Source organism: Paroedura picta, chromosome 4 (assembly GCF_049243985.1).
Source record: "Paroedura picta isolate Pp20150507F chromosome 4, Ppicta_v3.0, whole genome shotgun sequence".
Taxonomy (NCBI): Eukaryota; Metazoa; Chordata; class Lepidosauria; order Squamata; family Gekkonidae; genus Paroedura; species Paroedura picta.
The window spans coordinates 106,606,447-106,624,783 of NC_135372.1; the positions used below are offsets into that span (position 1 = coordinate 106,606,447).

Consider the following 18,337-nt stretch of genomic DNA (forward strand, 5'->3'; position numbering starts at 1 on the left):
GAGCATCAACTCATATGTGAAAATGTGTGCATAGCTCCTAAACAAATAAGAAAGCTTCCATGGCTATGCTCCCCCCCCAAAAAATAAAATAAAGCAAAAAACAAAAAAAAACAGACCAGCCAAGCATGATGCAATTGCAAGGAATTTAATCAAAAATTTAATCATCAGTTATGCTACAGACTGGGGCTATACACCAATCTGTATGTCATCTTGCACTTAATTTTATCCTTGGCCTTTGTTCAGCATCTTCTGATAGCTCTTATGTTGCTTATCTATAGCTATTTATGTCACTTCATTTTCCCAAACAAAAGGCATGTCCCGATTACAAAGCAGCCCTCAAGCATTTCTTCTACTGGGTTCTTACTCTTAAAACCATCTTAATCCTATTAAGGTTAATGGGACTAAACTGCACTAAGTGATTTCTCAGATACGGTGGATTTTAGTAGGGTTTACCCTGCAGATTCTGAAATGAAGGTTGTGTGAGAATATGATGGTCATTACTGGTGGATCGGGATGCACTCATTGGTAAATGTTCATTTCTTTTATGTCTGGAAAACTCAAACCCTCATCTGCTAAATCCTTTTAAAAATATTCCAAATGTGGTCATTAGTTTTGTGACCCTTTTTGCTATCTGCTCTCCCACCATTTTAATGCTCCCCTCTTCCTCCTCCTCCTTCTCTTCCTGCTCAGTGAGTTACATCAATGAGTGCATGAGTCATGCTTTGCTATCACACAGGCAATGGTTGCAGCATCACCAGGCACAGGCAAATCATCCCAGGCTCCTCTCATGATGCTGCACACAAGCTGGTATATAATATTTTCCTCACTACTTTTGGCAGGGCTTGGAGGAAAAGAGTGGGGAGGGCCTGTTGTCTCAGAGGCAGAGGATCAGCTTGGGATGCAGAAGGTCCCGGGTTCAATCCCTGACATCTGCAGTTAAAGAGGATCAGAGAACAGTTAATGAGGAAAGACCTCTGCCCAAAACACCCAATGCTAGTCAAAGTAGACAGTACTGACTTTGACAGGCCAATGTTCTCTCTCAGTATAAGGCAGCTTTAGGTATTTATGTAAAGTAGAAAGAAGGTCTGTGAATGTGCTCCATTCAGCTAAGAAGTGTTTCTCCCCTGCTTCAGGAATTCTTAGCTAAAAATTTGTTTACCCTTCCACTCCAGAAATGTAGCAGTATATACATTTAATAATAAATAAATAATATAAAGATGAGGAGGTAGTTTGGCCAGGTTCTGTTCTCCTCTCTGTCTTGGATGCTTGCTGGGTGGCCCTGGGCCAGACATTCTCTCCCAGTCTCACAAGAATATTGTTGTAAGAGAATAAAATAGACGAGGGCAGAATGCTTATTATTTTTGCTTTAATAAAAAAATTCTCTGTAATGTTTTAGGAGGGTATAGCAATGTCCTTGGTGATTGCAGATGTTCACTCATAGATCCTTGAGTGTAGCAGCATTTGCCCACAGTTGCACATGACAAGCTCCATAGGATCAGCAAGGTAACAAATCTCCCCAACAACAGACACCCTGTGGGTAGGGGAGGCTGAGAGAGCCCTGATATTACTGCTTGGTAGGAACAGCTCTATCAGTGCTGTGACAAGCCCAAGGTCACCCAGCTGGCTGCATGTGGAGGAGGAGCAGGGAATCAAACCCAGCTTGCAAGATTAGAAGCTGCCACTCTGATCCACTACACCAAGCTGGCCTTTGAACACACTGCGCCACCCAAATTCCAGTATAATCTTACCTTTGTGAACCTCGCATTCATTATTTTTACCTCCTTGCAGAGTATGAAGGATAGCTCTTTTGTGGATGAATCATTATAAAGCCCAACCTTGAATTTAAAATATGTGACTCGCTAGAGACCTTTGATATACAAAGGAGAGTTTAATTACATTACGCTAACTAAAACATACTTAGGGCAGAAGCAGTGAAAGAGAACTCGAAAGGGAATTAAGTTAGTACTTTTGGATAAATTGGGCATTAACTGTAATATTCTAGCATTGGAGATATTCTCCCTTTAAGCCTCTCAGCTGACATAAAAGAGATATTGATGCAAGCATTTTTATGATACCTTTAACCAGCCTAGAATCAAATTAAGGCAGTATCTGGACTCTGGCCTGTAACAAGCTTGGAAATTAATCTGAATGTCAACCCATTAGAGTCATTTGGGTGCTTCATATTTCCAGCCAAAATAATCTGTCCTTGTTTTTGAGTCTGGGAATAGAATCCATTGTTATGAATATTAATAAAGCATCTGTTTGTTTCTTCATTTGTAATATTTACATGCTGTCTCCATAAACTGCAAATTTGTGCCTGGAAGTCATGGGATATTGAAAATTAAATGACAGGAAAAAGTAGAGCCAGAATTATGACCTCATGTCGGGGACCCGCTTGCTAACTGAAAAAACAGGGTGCCCCTTTGAAGAAAACGTCACGCCAGGCCTGGTGAACGATACAACAGGAACAAGCTTTATTTCAGCAACGTGGAGTCCGCTGGTATGGAGTAAGAGCTTCCACTGAACTCCAGGTGGAAGCTCCCTTTTATACAAAACCCACCTCCTTAGGCTGTATTGCCCCACCCAGTACTTGCGGAGGGAACATGCTGATACAATCATGACTCATGCACATATGCGAGGTTTTCCGGGGTTCCTGATGGCCCATTTTCCTGGAACAAAGGGCCATCTCCGGGCCCTTGTCAAAAGGTGGAGGGGGACATTGAGGTTCTTTAGCGGCCATTGCCACCTCAACGATCGGGTGGGGCGCCCAGCTGCCGGCTTGCCTATGATCACCATGCCCTACCTCCGTGATCGCGGGCGCCTCTGATGGCGGGGTTCGGTCCGGTTCCCAAGCCACCAAGGACCGAACCACGACATTCTGCCCCCCCAAAGGTCCATTCTCCAACCCCCCGGGACGGCCAGGATACCGCTTGTGGAAACGTTCAGTGAGTCGGGGCGCAAGGACGTCCGCTGCCCAGACCCATTCCCGGTTCCCCAAAGCGAAGTCCTTCCATTCCACGAGGTACTGCAACTTCCCCCTGTGGAGTCTAGAGTCCAGGATATCCGCCACCTCGTGGTGCTCCCCCCCCGGCAGGACCTCGGGCGCTGGCGGGGAAACCACGGGGTGCCAAACGTCACCGTCCGGAGTTTTTTTTAGAAGGCTCACGTGAAAGACGGGATGGATGTGCCGGAGGTTCTTGGGGAGCTTGAGCTTGACCGAAACTTCGTTGATCGGGGCCAAGACCTCGAAAGGCCCCAAAAACCGAGGGCCTAGCTTCTTGCTGGGCAAATTCAACCGTAGGTTCCGGGTGGAAAGGTAAACTCGATCCCCCGGTCGGATCTCTTCAGCTGGTCGTCTCTTCCGGTCGGCGTCCTCTTTCTGCGCTGCCTTGACTTTGTGGAGCTGCTCCTGCAGCGACTTCCAGCAGCTCCCGGCACGCTTCCCCCACTCGCGAAGGTCGGCCGATTCCCGGGCGGGGACCTCTCCAAGCTCCGGGAAGTGTCTCAGGTCTGTCCCGTAGACGACGGCAAAAGGCGACATCTCCGTGCTGCTGTGGTCTGCGTTGTTGTACGCGAACTCGGCCAGGGGGAGCAGGGGCACCCAGGTGTCTTGATGATAGGAACCGAAACACCGCAAGTACTGCTCCAGTACTTGATTAACCCGCTCGGTCTGCCCGTCCGTCTGGGGGTGGTAAGCGGAGCTCAGCCCTTGCTCGATGTCTAACAGGCGCAGGAAAGCTTGCCAAAACCGGGACACGAATTGTGAGCCCCGATCGGAAATCACCTTGTCCGGCAGCCCGTGCAGTCGGAACACGTGATCCAGGAACATCCGAGCCAATTGTGAAGCACTGGGGACACTGGCGCAAGGAATGAAATGGGCCTGTTTGGAAAATAGATCTACCACCACCCAGATCACCGTTTTCCCCTTGCTGGGAGGCAAGTCTGTTATAAAGTCCATGGAGATCACTGACCACGGCCGGGTCGGGACCTCGAGCGGGTGCAGCAGACCTTTCGGCTTGCCAACCCCCGGCTTGCAGGTCAGGCAGACAGGACAACCACTGACGTAAGCTTTTGTGTCCCGCCGCAGACTGGGCCACCAAAACCGCCGCCGGGCCAACTTCCAGGATTTTACGAAACCGAAGTGCCCGGCGGTCTTAGCATCGTGGCAGAGGCTGAGGGCTTCCCGTCGTAGCCCTTCCGGGACGTAGACAGCCTCCCCCCTCCGCCAGAGACCGGAGTCCAAAATCAAAGAGTCCCGGAGCTCAGCCAGCTCCTCGTCTGTCCCGTAGGCTGCCACTAGGCGGTCTCGGAGCGGGGCGGTCGCCGGGTCGGGCTCCCATTCCTCCCTGGCCCGACGCCTAGTGACGACCCCCCGTCCCAGCTGCTCCTCACCAAACACGGACCTGGTGCAGGGAGCGTACCCCTCCCCATAATGCGGCAGACGGGAGAGGGCGTCCGCGAGGAAATTCTCTTTGCCGGGGATGTGACCAAGCTTGAAATTGTACCGCGAAAAGAACTCCGCCCACCTCATCTGCTTGGCGTTCAGGGATCGCGGTTGCCGGAGCGCCTCCAGATTCTTGTGATCTGTCCAGACCTCGAACGGCTCCTCTGTTTCCTCCAGCCAATGCCGCCATTCGGTGAGGGCGAACTTAATCGCAAACGCCTCCTTCTCCCAGGTAGACCAGTTCCGCTCCGTTTCGGCGAATTTTCGTGAGAGGTAGGCCGCCGGCCTCAGCTGTCCCGCCTTGTCTCGCTGCAGGAGAACCGCCCCGGCTGCTGCGTCGCTGGCGTCGACTTGTACCACCATCGGCTGGGTTGGGTCGACGTGCAGAAGCGTGGGCTCAGACGCGAAAGCTTGCTTGAGGGCCAGGAACGCTGCCTCCGATTTCTCATTCCAGCCGAGCGCTGCGCTGGGCCGCGTGGCGCGAGGACCTCTCCCCTTGGTACCTAGCAGGTCCGTGAGGGGAGCCACTACGGAGGAGTATCTGGGGATGAAGCCTCTAAAAAAGTTAGCAAACCCCAGGAAGCTTTGTAGCTGTTTCCGGGTGCGGGGCCTTTCCCAGGCCAGCACCGCCTGCACCTTCTCGGGGTCCATAGCTATGCCCTGGGCTGAGATGCGGTAGCCCAAATAGTCCAGGGAGGGACGGTGGAATTCGCACTTAGCCAGCTTCACGTATAGGTGGTTTGCCAGCAGGCGCTTTAACACCTCCCTCACCAGGGTCACGTGCTCTTGGGGATCTTGGCTGTAGATCAGGACGTCATCCAAATAAACAACCACCCCCTGAAACAGAAGGTCCTGCAACACCTCATTAATTAGACTCATGAAAACCCCAGGTGCCCCGCTTAAACCGAACGGCATCACTTTAAATTCGAATTGTCCCAATTGACAGTTAAACGCTGTTTTCCACTCGTCCCCCTCCCGGATGCGTACCCGGTAGTACGCCTCCCTTAGGTCCAGCTTAGTGAACAGAGTCCCTTTGCCCAGCCGGGCCAGCAAATCCGGGATCAGCGGAAGGGGGTAAGCGTTCCCCGCTGCGATGGCGTTGAGGCCCCGGTAGTCCTGGCACAGCCGTCGGGACCCATCCTTTTTCCGGACGAACAAGACTGGAGCTCCCATGGGACTGGAAGCGGGCCGGATGAAACCTCGGGCCAGATTTTTACCCAAAAACTCCCGGAGGTCCTTGAGCTCACCCTCACTCATCTTGTAGATGCGCCCTTTGGGTAGTACCGCCCCCTCTGGGATGTTGATAGCGCAGTCCGTGCGGCGGTGTGGGGGTAGCTCGTCCGCTTCCCGCTCGCTGAAAACGGCTGCGAGGTCTCGGTACTCTGGCGGGACCTCGGGCTCTGGTATCTCCTGCTGCGCCGCCGCCGCTCCCCTGGGACGCGCCGCCGTCCTCTTGTGGCTGGAATTCTCGTGGGGGACCCGATGCCGTGCACCCACCGTCAAGTCGAACTTCAGGGTCCCCGCCCGCCAGTCCACCACGGGGTTGTGTTCCTTCAGCCAATCCAGGCCCAACACCGCCCGATATCCCGCTACGGGGACCTGGATCAGCCACCGCAGCTCTTGGTGGTCCCCTATGTGGATGGCGATAGGACCCACCTCCTCCCCGAAAGGTCCCCCCTGAATCGGGCTGCCGTCCATCTGGACGAAAACCAGGGGAACCTTCCGAATGCGCTTCGGTAGCCCCAAAGCCCGGGCTATCTGGGGGTGGACCATGCTGTGGTCGCATCCAGAGTCCAAAAGAGCCTCCCCCACCCAACTTAGTCCGTTCTCCGGGTTCCGGAGCTCTAAAATTACCACGTTCGGAGGTCGCGCCTCATGCTGTAGGGGTTTTCCCTCGCACCGCGGGACCTGCTGCCCGGCGCCGTCTACAGCAGGTCCTGGCCGTTTCCCGTCGCCTGGGCGCTTCCCGGTTCGTTGCGGAGGTCCTCCGCCCGGCGTGCCTGCTGGGGGCGTGTCGCACCTCCCCCCTGGGAGAGCCCGCGGTCCTCCCCCCCTTGCCGTTGGCACGCTGCTGCGAAATGTCCTGACCCCCCGCATTTCAGGCACAGACCTTCCCGGCGTCTCCTTTCCCGCTCGGGGTTCGGGGGTCGTTTGGGGCGAGAGTTGTCGGGGCCCGGTCTCGGCGCCTCGGCTGACCCGCCTTTGGCCTCCCGGGGGGGTGCGGCGGCCCAACCCAGGCTGGCTTCCAGCTTGGCGACCACAAAACACCACCCCTCCAGTGTAGACAGATCTTCTTCCGTCCCCTTGATCACGGCCCATTCCCTGAGCTTCGGGTTAAGGCCCTCCCGGAAGTACTCGATTTGGGTCTCCTCGTTCCAGGAGAACACCTTGCCTGCTTCCCTCCGGAAAATGTCTATATAGTCCATAACCCCCCTAGTACCCTGTCGAAGTCCCTTGATCCGACTCTTTGCCTTGTCCTCAGCCTGGGGGTCCTGGAATCGTCGGCGGAGCGCGACCACGAAGTCCTGCAGGTCCCGAGTTGCCGGGTCGCCGCGCTCGGCCAACCCTAGGTACCACTGACCCGCCTTGCCCTGGAGACACGAGGCCACCCCCCAGACCAAGTCCTCGGAGTCCTCATACCGGTCTCCATACCTCCGGGCATGCGTCAGCGCGTGGAGGAGGAACTGCGGGAGGTCGTCCGGCGTCCCGTCGAAACGCGCCTTAAGCTCTGGGGGGGAATGTTTTGGAGAGTAGTCCGACCCCCTCCGGATCCGGGATTCTCGGCGTCCGCCGTCTCGTCCTGCTCCGCTCCACCGGCTACCAACTTGCCCAACGACGCCGTGCCGCTCCCTGCCTTGCACGTCGCTCCTGCGTTGGTCCGGCTCTCGCCGCCCCGTCGGCTCACCCGCTCCCCCGAGATCCTCTGCTGTCTCGCCTCTCCGCTGGCCGTCTCGCCTACTCGGGACTGAAAACTGCTCCGGGTCGGGGTCCGGGGCCCGCTCACCAGTGCCGGGCTCGTCCTCGTCGCTGGAGACGTCCTCACTCGACGCGATCCCCTCCGCCGTTGTATTACCAGTCCCTCCGGGCCCGGCCCGAGCTTGCTCACGGGCTTCAGCTGCCTGCAAGCGCCTGGCCAAGTCCGCCATGGCCCGCCGCAGGTCCTCTAGGGATTCCTCAGGTCCTACCGGGCGAAGCGCCTGCCTCAGCTGGGTGTCCCAGGTTGGGGCCAACCCCCCAGACCTCGGCGCGCTCCCCGCCGTGCTTGGGAACCCCATGGCCCGGCGCCTTCCCTTGGCCGCCGCTGCCGAGGGTCTCGGGGTCCCGGACAGCTGCTCCTGGCCCCCCGATTTTCGGAGGAAATCTCCCGGGGACATTAAACTCATGTTCCCGGGGTTCGTGGGGGTCGAGACCGCCCCGTTGCTTGAAAACGCCATCTCTGGATCCGTCCCGATAAGCGCTCGGATGCGATGCCGACCCTGGAGTTCGGGTGGAAGCTCTTACGATGTCGGGGACCCGCTTGCTAACTGAAAAAACAGGGTGCCCCTTTGAAGAAAACGTCACGCCAGGCCTGGTGAACGATACAACAGGAACAAGCTTTATTTCAGCAACGTGGAGTCCGCTGGTATGGAGTAAGAGCTTCCACTGAACTCCAGGTGGAAGCTCCCTTTTATACAAAACCCACCTCCTTAGGCTGTATTGCCCCACCCAGTACTTGCGGAGGGAACATGCTGATACAATCATGACTCATGCACATATGCGAGGTTTTCCGGGGTTCCTGATGGCCCATTTTCCTGGAACAAAGGGCCATCTCCGGGCCCTTGTCAAAAGGTGGAGGGGGACATTGAGGTTCTTTAGCGGCCATTGCCACCTCAACGATCGGGTGGGGCGCCCAGCTGCCGGCTTGCCTATGATCACCATGCCCTACCTCCGTGATCGCGGGCGCCTCTGATGGCGGGGTTCGGTCCGGTTCCCAAGCCACCAAGGACCGAACCACGACACCTCACCAGTGTCAAGTAAAGGACAGGTAGATGCAGAAAAGATGGACAAAGTTTGAGTCCAGGGGCAGTTTTAAGACCCATAAAGTTTTATTCAAGGTACACATTTTCATGTGCATACACACCTCTTAAGAGGTCAGGTGCAGAATCACAGCAAGGAACAAGCCAAGTGAAGAAGCTATGGAGGAATTTTCTCTGATGAATGAGAAGCAAAGAGAGGCTGGGGCATGGCTTGCTCTCTTGAGATCCAGCTTGGTGTAGTGGCTAAGATCAGCAGCCTCTAACGTGGAAAACTGGGGTTGATTCCCCAGTCCTCCACATGCAGCCATCTGGGTGACTTTGGGCCAGTGACAGGTCCCTCACTGGTCAGATATGAAATGCCATCATTTGAGGTGGGAAATAGTAGAAGAATCCAACATGACTTTCAGTTTACGCTGCCACAAATTTCCTCCCATGGAACAGAAGGAAATTAGTTTTAGCAGCATTGCCCAAAATGTGCAGGAAATAGGGGGTGCTGAACCACAAGATTTTTGTGTGGGATGCTTGTAATTCCGTGAAGCATTAAGATGGCCATTGTGCCATTTTTTCCAGATGTGGAAAGAGTCTTTGTGTAGTGAGACTTACTCTAAAGCATGTGGGAACAGGATAGAAAACTTACATCGGGGAATCAAACTTTTTTGAGCCTATTAGCTGCCTACAAACACTCAGCTCACAGAATGTCATGAGTATCTTGATCCAAACAACTATAACATCATAGCCAAACTAAGCCGAATTTTCAGATCCCTTGTATACATAAGTTTAATTATATAAGATTGTTTTCTTTTCCCAATTATCTGCTACTTCACAATCAATCCAGCCATTGCCTTATTATACAAAAACTGCACAGTTGAATACAGACTACCTATCTCTGTATTCCAGAAATTGTAAAAAGGGCTTCCAGGAATCAAAAGAGTAAGCATGTTTAGTTTTACCACTGTTTCTACATCAAATCAGATGTCACTTCTGTAACATGATTTCATTAAAAGGCCACACAATTCAGTCAGCTGATAAAAATAAACAATGATACCAAAGGAGCTGAACCGAAGCTGTGACAGATCATCTGCTTAGCATGCCGAAGGTCCAGACTTAGATCTTTGGCATAGCTGATACAGCAGGTCTTATATAGCAACAGACCTTTATCTGACTGAGATCCTGAAGGGCCACTGATAGGGACAGCAGACAGTACTGCACTCCATGGGCCAATGATCTAACCTGGTATAAGACAATTTCATATGTTCATAAATGTTGGGGGGAAATGTGTCAGAAGCTTCAGTTCGGTATTCAACGGCAGCAAGTTGAATTATTTTGTTGATATGTTTTTTAAAAGATGCAAGGACAAAGAGTATACAGAAATGATTTCCCATAATCTTGATGGTACTGAGTTCTCCTCCAGAGAGCTGCTGTGATTTTAAGTGCAGGATGTGCACTGCCTATTGTTCAGAGATCATCGATTCTTTTGCCACCAGCCGTTTCTGTGCTTGCTTGTTAGCAGCCACGTTCATGTCACAAAACATCACTTGTTCTTTTCAGAATTTACTAGGATAAGAGGCACTTGAAAGTAGGCCCACTGTGAAGCTTGAATGAATGTTAAAGCTGACCTTTGGTCATGGAACTTTTTTCTGTCTTTCACGTCACAAAGTTTCATTTGTGACAGAGCATCAGTGCTTCAATAAATGGATTATCGCTACAGTTTTTTTAAAGGCGGAACTCAAATTAATTTTTCAGCAAGTCACACTATTGGCTTGGACAATTTCCCTCCCACTGTCTTAACATCAATGTGTTGTCTAGTTAAATGTCAATAAACAAGTATAACACTCTAACGAGGCACAAACTGGTTTATTGATGCTGTTGTCAAGCTGTCTTCTCCTTCAAGACAGACCTCAAAAAGGTGGTAGTAAAATACCGGGTATTCAGAAGAAGGAAATTGGGCTTTCCCTCTCTTCTCAAGTACTTGTTCTTGGATTGAGCCCCACAGCACCTCATGAGCTTTGTTTATGCCAGATCCAGACAGATGGTGCACAGGACACTCCTCCCACCTCCATTGTTGTGTACTGTGCCTTTAAGACTCTACTGACTCTCAGGGTGGAGCTACAGGGTTCTGTGTGCAGGAAAGAATCCACGCGAGATCTCTATACATAGTTAATTGTGTTGGAAGTTAGCACAGCAGCCTACATGCTGTTTGAAGCTCTGACCATGAGGAGTTCAATCCCAGCAGCCGGCTCAATGTTGACTCAGCCTTCCATCCTCCCGAGGTCGATAAAATGAGTACCCAGCTTGCTAGGGGGTAAAATGGTAATGACTGAGTCTGCCAAGAAAATTCTAGAGGGCATCATCCTAAGGGTCAGACATGACATATATATATATATGGAGCACTTCAAGTAAATGGGAAAACAATACAAATATTTCAAGATTTACCTCCAAGTACAATCCAACAAAGAAGAGAATTTTGAGATCTAGTGCATCCACTGGTAGCAAGATAAATATGGTATCACTGGAAGATTCTTCTCACATTACAAGTTTTTTCTGAGTACAGAGAAGAGATCTATATCAACAAAAGAACAAGCTGAAATGTTGCTGCTCTCTCACACAGCAGCCAACTAGTGCCTCCTGGCTCTGGAATTTTGAGGCTGTACAAATGAGGCTGCACTATAGATCTATACAGATCTATACAGAGGCATTACAGTATTGGCCATTATATTCCCTAATAACCCCCAATATAAGAGTTTTCCCTTTTCACTGCTGCAGCACTCCTGGTTGACATTTTCATTGAGCTATTCACTACAACCGCAAAGATGTTTTCCCCTCTTGGTCTCAGCAAGCTAAGATCCCATTAGCCTATACTTTAAGTTTTTTTTTTTTTGTTACACTGTGCATCACCTTACACTTATCAACATTTACCTTCATTTGTCATATTGTCGTCCACTCACCCAGTCTGTGAAGGTCCTCTTGGAGTTCTTCACAGTCAGCCTTGTTTTCAACATCCTGACTAATTTTTTGTCATTTGCAAATTTGGCCGCTACACTACTCATCCCCAGTCCCAGAACACTGATGAACAAATTGAACAGTGCCAGCCCCAACACTGATTCCTGTAATATCCCCAATGTTAATTTCCTTCCACTGGAAGGACTGTCCATTGAGTCTTACTCTTTGTTTCATTTAATTTAACAAGTTTTTAACCCATATGAGAATATTTCTCTTATAAATATTGATTTAACCAAATTATGGACATTTGTTTATGGTAAGTAGTTGTGTTAGTAAACAGAATTGTTTCTATAGAAAGATGTAAGCATTACTGTTTTTTTCTTGGATCTTGGAGGAATGGGAAGGCGACTGTAAGCCGCTTTGAGCCTCGTTCGGGTAGGGAAAAGTGGCATATAAGAACCAACTCTTCTCCTTCTCCTTCTCCTTCTCCTTCTCCTTCTCCTTCTCCTTCTCCTTCTCCTTCTCCTTCTCCTTCTCCTTCTCCTTCTCCTTCTCCTTCTCCTTCTCCTTCTCCTTCTCCTTCTCCTTCTCCTTCTCCTTCTTCATAGCATTTGCCCCAAGCTGACTGTATAATATCATGTTTGGTTCCATGTCTTAAAAGAACCTTAAGAGCCAGAAGAGGAATTAAGGGGTAGGAAAACCGAGGCTATTTGTAAGGAAGGGCAGATGCATGCAGTGTATGCAGGGCAGATGCATGCAGGGTCAGGAGTAGATAGGGCTGATTTATGCCATCACATGCCAGCAATTCTCTTTCACCTTCTATCTACATTGTACAAACTGGCCAGTCTCTTCAACAAGGATTTAATGAACATAATCCTAACATTCAAAAACTGGTGTTGGTTGGGGGGGGGCATTTAAACCTTCCAGGACATTCAGTTGCGAACCTAAAAGTAGCAGTTCTCTTACAAAATAATTTCAGAGGGAGATTAGAAAGACTAACTGATAATGAAGTTAAAGACAATGAATCCTCCTGGTTTCCTGTCTCATTACTGATGCTGATTACTCCACACCTACTACCCTTCTGCATATCACACCTAATCCAGTCATGCCTGCTCATTGTCAGTCACCTGTTATTGTTATTTGCCTCCTAATGTCATTTGGCATCTGAAATTGCTTTCCAATAATTTGGAGAGATGGATTCAGATTCTGGCTGTATCTGAAGAAGTGAGCAGGGATTCACAAAAGCTCATACCCTGCCATAAATTTTGTTACTTTGTGATGCTAGTGGACTCATGCTCTTTTTCAAATCAAGGTTGTTATTGTTAGGTGCGAAGTCGTGTCCGACCCATCGCGACCCCATGGACAATGACCCTCCAGGCCTTCCTGTCCTCTACCATTCCCTGGAGTCCTTTTAGGTTTGCACCTACTGCTTCAGTGACTCCATCCAGGCACCTCATTCTCTGTTGTCCCCTTCTTCTTTTGCCCTCAATCGCTCCCAGCATTAGGCTCTTCTCCAGGGAGTCCTTCCTTCTCATGAGGTGGCCAAAGTATTTGAGTTTCATCTTCAGGATCTGGCCTTCTAAGGAGCAGTCAGGGCTGATCTCCTCTAGGACTGACCGGTTTGTTCACCTTGCAGTCCAAGGGACTCGCAAGAGTCTTCTCCAGCACCAGAATTCAAAAGCCTCAATTCTTTGATGCTGGGCCTTTCTTATGGTCCAACTTTCGCAGCCATACATTGCAACTGGGAATACCATAGCCTTGACTAAACACACTTTTGTTGGCAGGGTGATGTCTCTGCTTTTTACGATGCTGTCTAGATTTGCCATAGTTTTCCTCCCCAGGAGCAAGCGTCTTTTAATTTCATTGCTGCAGTCCCCATCTGCAGTGATCTTGGAGCCCAGGAAAATAAAATCTGTCACTACCTCCATTTCTTTGCCAGGAATTGAGAGGGCCGGATGCCATGATTTTTGTTTTCTTGTTGTTAAGTTTTAAGCCAACTTTTGCACTCTCCTCCTTCACCTGCATCAAGAGGCTCTTTAGTTCCCCTTTGCTTTCTGCCATTAAAATAAAGGCTAAGTAATGCTTAATTTCAAAACTGATCTAACTGGATTTATTGTTGTCCTATCTCAGCCCCAGTGAATCACCTTTATTATGTGCATTTGCAAGATAAGGTTTACTGACATGATAATCTGCTAGTTGTCTGTTTGTTGGCTGTTGTTTTCTTCCAGACTTTGATCAGGCCACTCTCTATGTGTAGTTTCCCCCAGTTCTACACCCATTCACTTCAGTGGATTTAGAAAGGTGTCACTCGGTTTAGGATTACAATTGTAGATCATGTTGATTATGATTTTCAGTGCTGAACAATTTGCATCCTTGGCAGAGTGGACTTTTTGAAAAAGGGCTCCAGTTAACGGACGTATTTTATGTTACTGAAGTCATGTCAAATGTGGTTGTATGGTATCAAATGCAAGATGCTCTTGCTACGAAATGCAATTGTGCAAAGGGTTGGTTCTTGGAACAGAAAATGTTTAAAATCAGTATTATTGTAACATAATACGTTCATGATGACTATTATGAAGAAATGACTGTGCCATGAGCTGTCTTTCTTTCTTTTCTTTTCTTTTTTTTGCTTTCTGATGCTCACAGATTACTATTGTGCTTGAGACATGACGAACTATCTTTGCAGGTAATGGAATTATTGCTTAAATACTAAAGAACATTCACAGAAAATTAAACCTAGGATACTTCCCCTTCATTTCATTCATTTTAGTGATGAATCACTCAAATGCATACTTCCGTTACTGACCGTATGCTTGGATCAGTGCAACATATTGAAAGTTTCCTCTCATGAAGCTGAAAAGCTATTCATTTCAAAGCACAGGGGATCAGAGGGATTTTAGGGATTATAGTCACTATTGGAGGAAAGGAGAAGGGGCAATTTGCCTCCTCCCCACCCTCTAAGGCATGGTGTGCTTGCATTTGTTTATTCCCTAACCTTTAATGTTCTATTAGATCTCCCAGCTCAATGAGGAATGTATAAGATAGGTACAGAATTCCAAATAATATGCTGGCATTCTGCCAGTGCCATTAATGGGCAGGCATTTGTTTGTCTTCATGCTTGGGGTGGGGTATAGGTATTTATTTTACTCTCTCTGATTCCACCTCCTTAAATATGCTTTCATATTCTACAATCATGCCCAATGCAACAGAGCTCTGGTGTTGCTTGCCACTTTGCCCCTCTCTGCTGTTTACTGGAGAATGAAGTATATTTTTGATTGGTTGCACAAGTTAAAAATAATGACTATGACTAGAGGAACAAAAGCTGCAGCACCTTGCGCAATAGAAAATACCCATTTCAAATGGCAGGTTGAAAGGTCATTCTCATACAATTTCCACTAAATGTTAAAAATGTTTTCATTTGGTCAGGATTCCTTCTTTAAAAAGAAAAGTGCTTTTCCCATCATGCCATTTCCATGTAGATGTAATGATTTTGTGATTTTTTTTTTTACTGGGAAAGACCACAGGAAGAATATTCATTTTAATGAACATTCAAAAGTTCCATTTGGGATATAAAATACAGACAGCCCATACACGTAGCTTCTCATTAAAGCAATGTCTAGAGCAATGTTTCCCAACCGGGGGCAGTGGGAGTGCAAGGGGTACCTGGCATTTCCCTGCTGCCTTAGCTGGGCTTGTGAATTAGCCATTTCCCTTGTTCCCCCTTCCCCTCAAGCATGAGTGGTTTAGTTAGTCTGCTGATGGTTTTCCTGGCTAAGAGGAGGTGGAGCCTGCAAACTTATTCACAACTTAAACTACCTACTGTCTCTCCCTCACCTACAGTTCTCATCAAACCTGCTTGTTAGTATATATACTCCTTGGAGAATGATTATTTCCTGCAGCACTATTGGGAAATTCTGTTTTTCTGCCTCAAACTGTGAGCTTTGGGAAGGAAATGGATCCAGGTTTTGTGTGGGGAGGGTGGCTGAAGGGAGGGAAGAGAGAGAGAGAGACAAAGAGACAGACAGAAAGACACGAGGCTGGCCCATAACTGCCCATAGCCCACCCTCCTGTTTCCTCCCCTGCTATATGTCACATAGCAAGGAAAAAGGCAGAGTGCCAGTTGTTGTTTTTTCTGGGGGGGGGGCAGTTCTGCCTAAAACTGGTGAGCTTGCAAAGGAAAGGGAACCAGGACTTGTGTGGGTAGGGTGGCTGGGGGAGGGAGAGAGAAGAGCCTGGCTCTTAATAGACCATTGCCCCTCTCCCTGCTCCCTCTCCTGTTGCATGCCCCAATAGCAAGGAAGAAAGTAGGGTGTCCCACCTGGAGGCTGGCATCCCTGACCCTGTGTGGGGCAAAATGCCACAGAGTCCACTGTCCAAAGCAGCCATTTTCTCCAGGGGAACTGATCTCTGTCATCTGGAGATGAGCAATAATTCCAAGGGATCCCCAGATCTCACTGGAGGCTGGCATCCCTAGCCAAGAGCTACTATACCTGGATCCAGTGCAAGGACTGTGCACAGCCTGCATAAGGATTCCTTTCTTCCCAGGTTTTCCTTTGCTTTGGCAGCCATTTCTGGCCCTGAGAAAATATATTATCAGAAAATATATTCTCAGGTCCTAGGATTGCTAACCTGGGGGCTTTTCGCACGCCTTCAAAATCGCACAATGGTTGCCAATTGAAAACGCTACTGATTTGCCGTTATACACAACGTCGTTGACAATCTGCCACACACCTGAAAACGATCTGCAAAAAGCGCTTCCTTGTAGCGCTTTCAGGGAAATCCCCAAAAGTGGATTCACCCTCCGGAAAGCGATACAGTCCTGCAACCAATCTGCAACACTAGTGAAAAAGACCTGTGCATTAACATTGTTGCGGTTTCTACAAAGTCCCTCCCCCTGGCTCTCTCCTCTGATCTTCCGGCGAAGTGATTGCCATTTTTTTTTCTCTGAGCGAGCGGGGATAAACGCACCAGCGAGCCTCTGTTTAGAGGCTTCCCCGGCTTCAGTCCCTCCCCTTCAGTCACTAAGCAGAAACAAGAGAAGCCCGTTTGCTGATGTATTTTCCCTTTATTTTTTACACATTCATTCAGCCGAAAATCGGGCCCGTGAGAGGGGGGGGATTTTTTTTTTCACTCGGAGGGAGCGTGGCAACGAATAAATGACAGCTCAAACACACCAGGCAGCTGGATGGGTCTCTCCGTTGCAACGAATCAACACAGATTCGTTGCAATGGGTCTGTTTTTTTTTTTAAAAAACTTTCTTAAAGGGAAAGGGGCTGTTTGGGAGCATGCTAACGGCTGCCCATTGGCTGCTTGACGGCCAGGGGCGGGGCGAGCTTGGCAAGAGCGCTTCCTTTCTAGCGATTTTTGCCGAGACCGGAAGCCTGTGGGAAACGCTACAAAACGCAACTGGATTCCACTACAAAGGCAGGTATGCATAACAACGAATTCCACTATTTTAAATGGCGATTTTTCATTCAGCAACCAATTTGCTACAAAGATCCCGGTGCGGAAAGCCCCCTGGTGTTCCCCAGAACATGTCCAAATCACACAGATCATACCTGCACTCTGGGCTGGTTGTTGGCTCTTCTTCAGGGAAAAGGTGCCTGAGATGGATTCAAGAGGCTGTGGCTGAAGCTTGAGCAAGGGGCTGGACTTCTCTGGCCAGGTTAAGGTTCCTCCCTCTATCAGAAGCCTAGAGCCCAGCCACAGCTTTTCCCTCCTCACCTTCCTGTAATGTAATCCTGCAGATGTCAGCCCACTCCTGACTGGGAATATTCACCAGATGTGTTGCCAGATAACCATAAGAACATGAGAGAGTCCATGATGGATGGGTCCAGCCCTCTGTGTCACAGTTATCAAATCCCAGGGAACTCCAGAAGCCCTTCCACTGTCCCCCAAGCCCCAAGAATAAGACCATTACTGTCCCATTCATAAAAACCAAAAAAATCCCTGTCTATCCCCAGTTTAATCACAAATCCCACCTCAAACTCTGTCTTTGCATACATCTAGGAAACTGAGGTTTTCAATCTCCAGTGATCTGACAAAAACAGCAAATTTACCTTTTGTTTATTTAAAAAAATAAGGAGAGAACAAGCTGTGATATATTTAGCCTGCTATAGTCTTAACCTTTCTTAGAAATGTGAATATCGGCTCTGCCCACAGAGGACTACAGCTGTGATAAGTGGCAAGGGGGAAAAAAGGTTTAGTGATGTGTAATCAGCAAGTAGGTAGACACAAGTGATTATATAGCACCGTTTAATTGCCAAGATGTGTAGATCCAGAAACTATGTCTTGCAATATTCTCATGCGGTTATGATAGACTTACAAAGCCTTATTTTTCCTGATGAGCACTGTCAAAGGATAATTGTAAAAGGTCTCCTGTGTTGCTGGCTTGACACTTCTCTGCAAAAACAGAAGAGCTGGAAGCAGTTCCTAAAGGATTAAAGATAAACTTATTTATCACATACTTTCATTGCCCCATCTGCTGAAGCAGACTCTTGTCTAAGGATAGATTTAGGAGGGTAGCCGTATTGGTCTGGAGCAGCAGAACAAAATTTGAGTCCAGTGGTACCTTTAAGATCAAAGTCTTATTCAAGGTAGAAGGTTTTGTGTGAAAGCAACCTTCTTCCTTCGTATACCTTGAATAAAACTACATTGGTCTTCACTAGACTCAAATTTGGATCCAGCTTTATTACTGGAGAATCAAGTGAATGCAATTGCACCAAAAGGAAAAAAAAGTTTCCTTCCAACTCAGCCTAGTTCATAAAATGGCTCCTTACCTTGATACACTTGACCTGGTCACCTGGACCCATGCCACAGTAACACTGAGGTCCATTCCACAGGACTTCAAAGTAGCAGAAGGCTTGCAAATTGTAAACGCTACTAATTTGCAATTCCGCAAGACGTTGCACACAATCTGCCATACTCCTGAAACAGT

At 48.8% G+C, this 18,337-nt stretch overlaps 1 long non-coding RNA gene across 1 annotated transcript in view; it reads left to right on the forward strand.

The window, feature by feature from the left end:
• LOC143836849 (uncharacterized) overlaps positions 1-18,337 on the forward strand; it is a 34,768-nt gene that overhangs the window by 3,070 nt on the left and 13,361 nt on the right. Inside the window, exon 2 of the long non-coding RNA XR_013230781.1 lies at positions 14,047-14,086. This is a non-coding gene — a long non-coding RNA (uncharacterized LOC143836849). The remainder of the gene's footprint in view (positions 1-14,046; positions 14,087-18,337) is intronic.